The 10,074-nt window shown below is 48.2% G+C and overlaps 1 protein-coding gene across 1 annotated transcript in view; it reads left to right on the top strand.

Annotated features, from left to right (window-relative positions):
- Window positions 1–10,074, top strand: part of LOC110261339 (zinc finger protein 444) — a 996,914-nt gene that overhangs the window by 737,641 nt on the left and 249,199 nt on the right. The window lies entirely within an intron of this gene.

Consider the following 10,074-nt stretch of genomic DNA (forward strand, 5'->3'; position numbering starts at 1 on the left):
ACACTAGGGTTTCATAATGGCAGCAGAATGCAGTGCCATTGTTCCCAGTCCTGTTACCAATAGTATTGATACAGACTGCAGCTCTTGCAGAGTAGAGGGGGAAGAAAAGTAGAAGGGAGGTCAGAGCTGCAGCTGCCGGCCACGGCCACAGCCACAGCCACAGCGCCACCGCTCACGCAATGCCAGATCCTCATCCCACTGAGTGGGACCAGAGATTGAACCCGAGCCCTCAGAGAGTCAGGTTCTTAACCCACTGAGCCACAAGAGGAACTCCCAGTGTACCTGTATTCTCGTCTTAGGAAGTGGGGTTTTTAATAGAGTACATCAGATTACTTAGGAGATGCTAAACGGTCATGTCTCAAAAACTGGAAGCAAGTAGAGGCGCAACAGTGTGAGTCAAATCTAAGCTTATCAGCAGGTCCCGTTGTAGTGGAAACAAATCTGACTAGAATCCATGAGGACGCAGGTTCCATCCCTGGCATTGCTCAGTGGGTTAAGGATCTGGCATTGCAGACTCAGCTCAGATCTAGCGTGGCTGTGGCTGTGGTGTGGGCCAGCAGCTACAGGTCCAATTCGATCCCTAGTTTGGGAACCTAGCTCTAAAAAGAAAGCAAACAAACAAACAAAACTCCGTATCAGAGCAGGCAGTCAGTAAAGTACATAGACCGTGAAAGATCAGAATTACAGAGGCGACCTCCGGAAGAGCCAGCAATGATTAAAGGTGGCTGCTGGGGTCTGTGACGATGGGGTGAAGTGGGTCAGAAGACAGCTGTTTCCCATTTTAAACCTTCTGTAGTACTTCATATTCTGCTACACTGCTCGTTTGGGTAACCAGTTATTGCAAACGTGAACCTGTAGGTGAGCAAAACTACATGAGGACACCTGCAGTTGATTGGTGGGATTATGAACAGGTTTCCTTTGGGTTCCGTGTCGCTGTGATCGTAAGTCGATTGAAGAAGCAAGACCTTAAAGAAAAGATGTCCGTCTTCTCCTGGGCCGGAGTTGACTCCATTAGAGCAGGAAGGCTCCTTGGCTTCTTAGAAGTCCCTGGAATTAAAGGAGATGAATTAGTCTTTCAAGGCTCTGAGGTTCAATTTTCCAGAAGCCTTATCACCTCCTCGTCAGGAGGCCCCAGAAAGTGGGGGCTGGGAGAGAGGCTGATATCCTGGGCCAGCCGGGTGGAATCCCTTCTGAGGGACTTTTCATAAGCACAGGTACTGAGTGTGCTCCCCCAGGGTCACCGGGCAGCTACCTGATACTTTCCTTGAGACCCGTGAACTAACAGCCCTATGATTCACGTGAGACCCGGGGTTGAAATCGGAAATACCTTCCTAGTGCAACCTGCACAGAACAGGATCTGCTTCCTGGTCAGGCAGTTGGTCCTGCAAGCTTGTCGATTTTGGGAGACACTGAGGCCTGGGAGAAGGACTTGCCTAACAGACGACTGTTTGTTCTTCTTGAGCAAACATCTGAGAGATGTTTCCATTTGCCAGGTCTTGAGAGTGGCCTCATGCACTGAAGGCATGTCTTAGAGATGTGAGTTTGGAAGATGGTGTGTGGTGGCCTCAAGTCCCTTCTTTCCAAACGGGGCACCCCTCAGGGGCTTAGGGGTCACGGGCTCCCAGAGAGTGCGGATGCCTGAGGGCACATGGGGGGCTGCAGCTGCTGTGTATGCCCTCAGTGCCTCAGGCCCTGCTCGGGGAGAGCTGCCCTTTCATAAAGCGAACTCCCGAGGCCCTTAAGGGCCCAAGCAGTGGGCTCCTTTGAAATGGGACCCTGAGACCTTTCCAGCCAAATCATCCTCACACCCAGAGGCCACTGGTTCCAAATCAGAATATGCATAAGACCCACCTGAAGGGAAGTGCTAGAATCTCGGACTCCTGGACCCATCCCAACATGTGAAGAGTAGTCTCAAACGTGTGCATCCAGATGGCTGTTTCCTCTTGGTTTCACTTAAATTTATAGTTTGTTGTTGTTGTTGTTGTTGTTGTTGTTTTTCTGGCTGTGCCTGGCATTGTGGAAGTTTCCGGGCCAGGGATCAAATCTTTGCCACATCAGCGACAGTGCTGGATCCTTAACCTGCCGTGCCACTAGGGAATTCCACTCCTAAATATATTTTTGATAAAAGCAGCGGTGGAACTCTTGGGGGTCCACAAGACCACGTCCACATCCAGAGATTTCCTGGAATAACTCATGGGCTCAGCATATAGTTGTATTCGTGGCCGAGAGTGTCGGCAAGGGAGTAGCATGAGGGATGGATCATAAGCGAAAAGGCCGGCAAAATCTCCCTGATGTCCCTGTGCAGGCTTCCAGCACCTTCCCTCTCCTGAGGGGCTCACACAAAGCACACGAGAGACCAGGCAAAAAGGCACCTTCTGCCAGCATGCACCACATCCCAGGCTCCCAGGCGCTTGGAGTAGATCACACATATTTCCACAGTCCAGGCACAGGGACACAGCCTTGTCAGTTAAAGTACAGACAGCACTAAAAGCCCAGTTCCCGCAGGCCAGCCAAGGGCCAGCCTTGCCCACAGGACCTCCTAAAACTCTCAGCCTCAGACCTGCTGTGTGCACCCTTTGGCCCAAGCTTTCCTGCATGGATACAGCTTGCAGAATTTACAGAACCTGTTCCTTTAAACTTTACACTGCTGCTCTGTCTACACATGTGAGTGAAGCTGACGGTTCATCCAGATCCTGCTTGGGATCGGTTTTCAGGAACATCATTCCACAGGCCCTGCCGTGATTCCACCTTGCAGACTTGAATCCCAAGCCCTACTCGAGGCTTCGCTTAAATGCCGCAATGTCTTGATAAGACAACAAAAAAAGAGTGCATTTATTTTTTTGTCCTGTAAACACCCTGTACACAAGATACAAATTTAAATGTTGAGCCTTCTTCATAAAGTCTGGATCAAGCTTACCAGGTGGAATTTTACTTACTGTGCAGGTGTTCTGTGCCACGATATTTCCTGACGACCGTAAGCAGAATAGCAGAATGCTCTTGACCTCGGATGATTCAGATCCACTAATGGCGTGTATGTTTGCCTTCTGGAGACCATGGAAGCTCTGATTTTCTTTGGACACGATCAGCTCTTAAAATCTTAGCTCTTTAGACGGGACGCTAAGGCTGTATGAATTTTGTCAGTTGGCCATCAAACAGTGTGCTCTGTGTATCTGCTATTACCCAGGGATTCTTTATGCTATGATCTAATTCTCATCAGAAATCTAACTGATGTAGGAGCCTTTGTGTCTATGTTTAGGTCTCTTCTGCTTTCAGGTTGTGTAGTCTGTTTTCGTAGTCTGTCCTGCTCACTCTCCATGTAAACGTCACAGCTTCATCTTAAAGATTCCCCACCCACTGTGCTCTTTTTTTGACCTTGAAGTTCTCAGAGCAGAAGTCCCAGGGAACTTGAAGTCCCACGGAGACCACCGTCTTCTCAGCAGCTGGCACTTTCTCTGTCCCCGGCCCTCAAGCAGGCTGGGCTGAGTCGTTGCAGATCCCGCGGAGAGGCGCTCAGCCGAGCCGTGCATGTGATCGCTGCTGTGGGGTCCAAGGGAGTTGAGACCAGAAGCCTCTGGTGGGAGGCTGGGGGCCAGCAACAGTCAAAACAGCAGCTTCTCCATCCAGAGAGGTTGTGAGGACCTGGACACCACCCCCTGCCCGCCCACCCCGCTGCCAGCCCAGTGCCCAGTGAGTGCGAACAGATTGAAGCCACTGAGAGTGGGGCTCGCTTGTTACCCCAGGAGAACCTAGTCCATCCTGATGGATACCATCCGACATAAAATAGACTGTATTTAAAATATGTCTAGGAGTTCCCATCGTGGCGCAGTGATTAACGAATCCGACTAGGAACCAAGAGGTTGAGGGTTTGATCCCTGGCCTTGCTCAGGGTTAAGGATCCGGCGTTGCCGTGAGCTGTGGTGTAGGTCACAGACGCGGCTCGGATCCCACGTTGCTGTGGCTCTGGCATAGGCTAGTGGCTGTAGCTCCAATTAAACCCCTAGCCTGGGAACCTCCATATGCTTCGGGAGCCACCCTAGAAAAGGCAAAAAAAAAAAAACAAACCCTAACAATCCCCGACACACACAAATGTAAGTTTATGAGGGTCAGTCAGGATTTTGTCTTCTTTACTGCCAAACAGTTCCTAGTACATAACAGCTTTCTTTGTTCACTGAAGAAATGCTGGATAGCAGGCTTTTTTTTTTTTTTTTTTTTTTGCCTTTTTGCCTTTTTGTCTTTTTAGAGCTGCACCTGCAGCGTATGGAGGTTCCCAGGCTAGGGGTTGAATCAGAGCTGTAGCTGCTGGCCTCTGCCACAACCACAGCAACTCAGGATCCCAGCCATGTCTGCGACCTACACCACAGCTCACAGCAATGTGGGATCCTTAACCCACTGAGCAAGGCCAGGGATCAAACCCACATTCTCATGGATCCTAGTTGGGTTCATTAACCACCCAGCCATGATGGGAACTCCAATAACAGGCTTATTTACTTATTTTTTTTTAACTTGAGCACTAGCAGGATGATGAGGAAAATAGGACCTGGAAAAGAATCTGAAAAAGAATGTAGGTACATGTGGCACTTCGTGGTACACCTGAGCTAACACTGCCTTGTAAATTAAGTGTACTTCAATTGAAAAAATGGTTTTAGGAATTCCTGTTGTGGCAAGCAGTAACAACCCCTACTAGTATCCATGAGGACACAGGTTCGATCCTTGGCCTCGTTTAGTGAGCTGTGCTGTGGGTTGCAGATGCAGCTTGCATCCCATGTTGCTGTGGCTGTGGTGTGGGCTGGCAGCTCCAGTTCAACCCCTAGCCTGGGAATTTTCATATGCCAAAAGTGTGGCCCTATAAAAAGCAAAAAAAAAAAAAAAATTATTTTTTTTATTTGTATGTGTGGTTGATAGAATTTTATTGGTTATGGAAAAGCAAATCTTTTTTATTTTTATTACTCAATGAATTTATTTCATTTATAGTTGTACAATGATCATCACAATCCAGTGATGATTGTTATAGGTCTTCCATCCCACAACCCCAGCGCATTCCCCCTACCCCCCGAACTGTCTCCTTTGGAAAACATAAGTTGTTCAAAGTCTGTGAGTCAGTATCTGTTCTGCAAAGAAGTTCACGTGTCCTTTTTTCAGATTCCGCATGTCAGTGATAGCATTTGATGTTGGTGTCTCATTGTCTGACTGACTTCACTTAGCATAATTTCTAGGTCCATCCATGTTGCTGCAAATGCTGTTATTTCGTTCCTTTTAACGGCCGAGTAATATTGCATTGTGTCTATGTACCACGTCTTCTGGATCCACTCCTCTGTTGATGAACATTTAGGTTGCTTCCATGTCTTAGCTATTGAAAATAGTGCTGCAGTGAACATCGGAGTACATGTGTCTTTGTGAGTTGTGGTTTTCTCTGGATAGATGCCCAGGAGTGGGATTGCTGGATCAAATGGGAGTTCTATTTTGAGTTTTCTGAGGAATCTCCAGACTGTTTTCTACAGTGGTTGCACCAATTGACAATCCCACCAACAGTGTACTAGGGTTCCTTTTTCTCCACACCCTCTCCAGCACTTATTTATTGTTTGTCGGGTTAAGAACCCGACTAGCATCCATGAGGATTCAGGTTCGATCCCTGGCCTCACTCAGTGGGTTAAGGATCCAGCATTGCCGTGAGCTGTGGTGTAGCTCACAGACTCAGCTCGGATCGTGTGTTGCTGCGGCTGCAGGGTAGGCCAGCAGCTGCAGCTCCGATTGGCCCCCTATCCTGGGAACTTTCCATATACAAAAAAAAAAAAAAAAAAATTTGTATAAATGGCTGACAAAATATTTTCCTGATTGTGTGTAATGAGAGAGAGAGAAGGAAAGAGGAAATGTGGCAAAATATTACTGTCGGTGAACTTGCAACTAATGTTTCTGTTGAAATCTCTCTGAAATTTTTCCAAATAAAAAGGTGGGAGTTCCTGTCGTGGTTTAGCGGAAACGAATCCAACTAGGAACCATGAGGTTTCAGGTTCGATCCCTGGCCTCACTCAATGGGTTAAGGATCTGGCGTTGCTGTGAGCTGTGGTGTAGGTTGCAGACACGGCTCAGATCCTGCGTTGCTATGGCTGTGGTGTAGGCCGGCAGCTACAGCTCCGATTCGACCCCTAGCCTGGGAACCTTCATATGCCGCAGGTGCAGCCCTAAAAAGATAAAAACAAAAAACCAATAAGCAAAAAAACAAAAAGGTGTATGAAATAGGAACAGGTGTTATGTATCACGTGTTATATATCTATTCGCAAGCGCATTCACATCAGCCGCTCCGTGCGAGTAGCGTGTGTTGTACATCTAGCACTGATTCTGTGCCGGACTCGCATTAACTATTTCACATTTACCATCAGTTTCTTTCCTTCTCATCACAGGCCTCTGAGGGAGCCAACATTATTTTACAGGTGAGGTATCTGAGTCTTAGAGAGGTACGGAGACTTTCTTAAGATCACTTAGCTAGCCGGGTAGGCATCTGGGTTTTTTGGTGTTTGGCCTCCCGGAGCATGTAGACGTTCCCAGGCCAGGGATGGAACCTGCGCCACAGCAGTGACCGTGCTACAGGCAATCGCAATAGCAGATCCTTAACCGCTAGGCCACGATGGAACCCTAGGAAACTGTTTTATTCTTTGCAGATCTCTTTAACGTTTGGCCTGCCTGAAGGCAGCTGGAGTATCATAACCACTTATGCCTCTGAGAATTGCACAACTCTCAGCAAATAAGAACTCTGTCCAAAACTTTGTGCTAAGATATGACCACACACTTACATGGCTTCTAGAAGCATAAGACTGTGTCTCTATGGAGATCCTAGCCTCCGGTCAAAATGCTTTCTTGAGAAACGCTGCCAGGAATTTGCAGTTTGCTCTAGCCAACACCTGAGGGCCCCTTTTTTTTTTTTTTTTTTTTTTTTTTTTTTTTTTTTTGCCATTTCTAGGGCCGCTCCTGCGGCTTAGGGAGGTTCCCAGGCTAGGGGTCGAATCGGAGCTGTAGCCATCGGCCTACACCAGAGCTACAGCAACTCGGGATCTGAGCCGCGTCTGCCACCTACACCACAGCTCACTGCAATGCCAGATCCTCAAACCACTGAGCAAGGGCAGGGATCGAACCCGCAACCTCATGGTTCCTAGTCGGATTCGTTAACCACTGAGCCACGACGGGAACTCCTGAGGGCCCTTTCTTAGAGCCCTGACTAAAAAGGGTTTACAATTGTGAATCCTTTCTCTGCCCCTTTGAGATGTCTTTGTATTTCCTTCAACTCAGAAGTGTCTTTCTCAGGGACTTGAAAGCCATTCCTTTGAAATGCAGTCATCAGAAAAGGTTGGGCCTCTGTCTCCAGTCTCTGTGGGAGGATAGAACCCTAACTTACCCCAACCCTAATTCCTAACTGGGCATGTCCAGCAGCAGACACAGATGGCCCCATCACATTTACAGCGACCCACGCTTTGTCGTTTCTCACGCGCTCCCCCCTTCTGATTCCCTCATTCTCCCTTCAAAACAACCAGTTGGGCACATCTTCAAATGGAGCTTATCTCTTTCCCCTACATCAGCAGTTACTGCATAAAATCTGTTTTCGCCAAGATACTGATGTCTGACTCTTTTTAACACCTTCAATCTGTTACTCATCAAGAAGCCTCTGAAAAACTCTACATTTGTGAGAAAATGGGAGTCGGGGAAAAAAGCATTATTATGAACTTAGTTTAGAACTCACTGACTCAGAGTTCCCGTCATGGTGCAGTGGTTAACGTATCCGACTAGGAACCATGACGTTGCAGGTTCGATCCCTGGCCTTGATCAGTGGGTTAAGGATCTGGCGTTGCCATGAGCTGTGGTGTGGGTCGCAGAGGCGGCTCAGATCCTGCAATGCTGTGGCTCTGGCCTAGGAATAGGCCCCTAGCCCGGGCACCTCCATATGCCGTGGGAGCGGCTCAAGAAAATACAAAAACAAAAACAAAAAAATCTCACTGACTCATAGAAAGGGTTTCAGGAATCCCATGGTGTGTCCACAGCACACACTTTGAGAACTACTGCAATAGATAAAACTCTGTAGTATAAGCAAGGAGAAAACAAAACTACTAGAAAAGAAACAATTAAAATAATAGGGGTAGTTCCTGTTGTGGCTCAGTGGTAACGAACCTGACTACTATCTATGAGGATGCAGGTTCGATCCCTGGCCCTGCTCCATGGGTTAAGGATCAGGTGTTACTGTGAGCTGTGTGTGGTGTAGGTTGAAGACTCAGCTCAGATCCCATATTGCTGTGGCTGTGGCACAGGCAGCAGCTGTAGCTCCGACTTGACCCCTAGCCTAGGAACCTCCATATGCTGCAGGTGCAGCCATAAAAAGCAAATAAATAAATACATAAACAAAATAATGGGGAAACAGCATGCAGACTGGTGCATGCAGAATCATCAAGATTCAGCACAGTTATGACTGGGGCAAATGAGCCCATTGGCTTGATTCTAAAATAAATACAAGAGGTGTTCCCAGGGAGAAGATACAGACCCAACACTCACCACTTCACCCTCTGGAGCCCTTCTGCTGAGAGAAAGGCAATAGACCCTTCCAGACCTCTCTGCCTATAGAGAAAGGGACTCTGCCAGGAAAGTTTGTTGGGCTCCCAATAGTGGTCAGATTCTGTTTCCTGGAGTCTGCCAGATCTGTGGTTCCCACAGCCACCTGCTCTGGTGACTGTGCCTTACACATCCACCTCCTGGTTGGGCAGACCCTGTGGGGTTGGGCCCTGGGTGGGGTGGCAGGGGTGATGCCCAGCAGGGAGAAGAGCCGGTCGCTGGACTGGAGTGGGGCGATACTGGGGCAGAAAGAGAGAACAGGGATGGAAGAGGGTGTGGAAATCGCGGCCCCTTGGAAGCCAGATGCCCAGTGTCCACAGTGACTGTGATCGTTCACCCCTTTGTAGTGTTTGTGGTTTATTGTGTGTCTACAGCAGCAGCCCCATGGGGGCAGGTGAGTATCTCTATTCCTTGCTTTGCTGTGCCTGGTTCCTAGCATACAGCAAATGGTCAAGTAAATATTTGTACTGGTTCAACTGCCTGTGATGAACATCTGCTTTTCCTTCTTTCCTAATAACCTTTTTTTTTTTTGGTCACATCCATGGCATGCAGAAGTTCCTGTGCCAGGATCCAGCCTGTGCCACATCAGCGACCCAAGCCACTGACAACAAAGGATCCTTAACTCACTGAGCCACCAGGGAACTCCAAATAAACCTTTTTTTTTTTTTTTGGTCTTTTTAGGGCCGCACCTGTGGCACATGCAAGTTCCTAGGCCAAGGGTCGAGTGGGAGCTGGAATTGCCCTATTACACCAGGGCCACAACCACAACACAGGGAGATTCAAGTGGCATATGAGACCTAGTTGGGGCAACCCAGGGTCTTTAACCCACTGAGGGAGGCCAGAGGTGGAAACTGCAACCTCGTGGTTCCTAGTAGGATTCATTTCTGCTGCAGCATGAAGGGGAACTCCCAAATAACTTTTTTTTTTTGCTTTTTAGGGCTGCACCTGCAGCATATAGAGGTTCCCAGGCTAGGGGTCCAATCGAAGCTGACAGCCTACACCACAGCAACTGCAACACAGGATCGGAGCCACGTCTGTGTGACCTACACCACAGCTCACGGCAATTCCGGATCCTCAACCCACTGAGCGACTCCAGGGATAGAACCGGCAACCTCATGGTTCCTAGTCGGATTCCTTGCTGTTGCACCACTAAGGGGACTCCTCAAATCAACTTTTTAATAGACTCCAACAGACCCACAGAAATGACCCATTGCAAAGGGAACAGCCCAAATAGAGAAACAAGTTGATCAGCGCTCAGAAAATGTGTCCCTCCCAGTTGGTAGCCCTTTAAAACCGGTTTTATTAACAAAATGTTCTTATATTTTGAAACATAAAAATGTTTTAAGCATAATGGCAGTATACGAGCCAGAGAGAAACAAGAAAAGCCCCAGGAGTTCCCGTCGTGGCTCAGTGGCTAATGCAATCCGACTAGGAACCATGAGGTTGCGGGTTCTATCCCTGGCCTTGCTCAGTGGGTTAAGGATG

Source organism: Sus scrofa, chromosome 6 (assembly GCF_054392235.1).
Source record: "Sus scrofa isolate SSC_HxYL_T2T_F1_AM1 chromosome 6, Sscrofa_HxYL_maternal_Yorkshire_Landrace_v2.0, whole genome shotgun sequence".
Lineage (NCBI taxonomy): Eukaryota > Metazoa > Chordata > Mammalia > Artiodactyla > Suidae > Sus > Sus scrofa.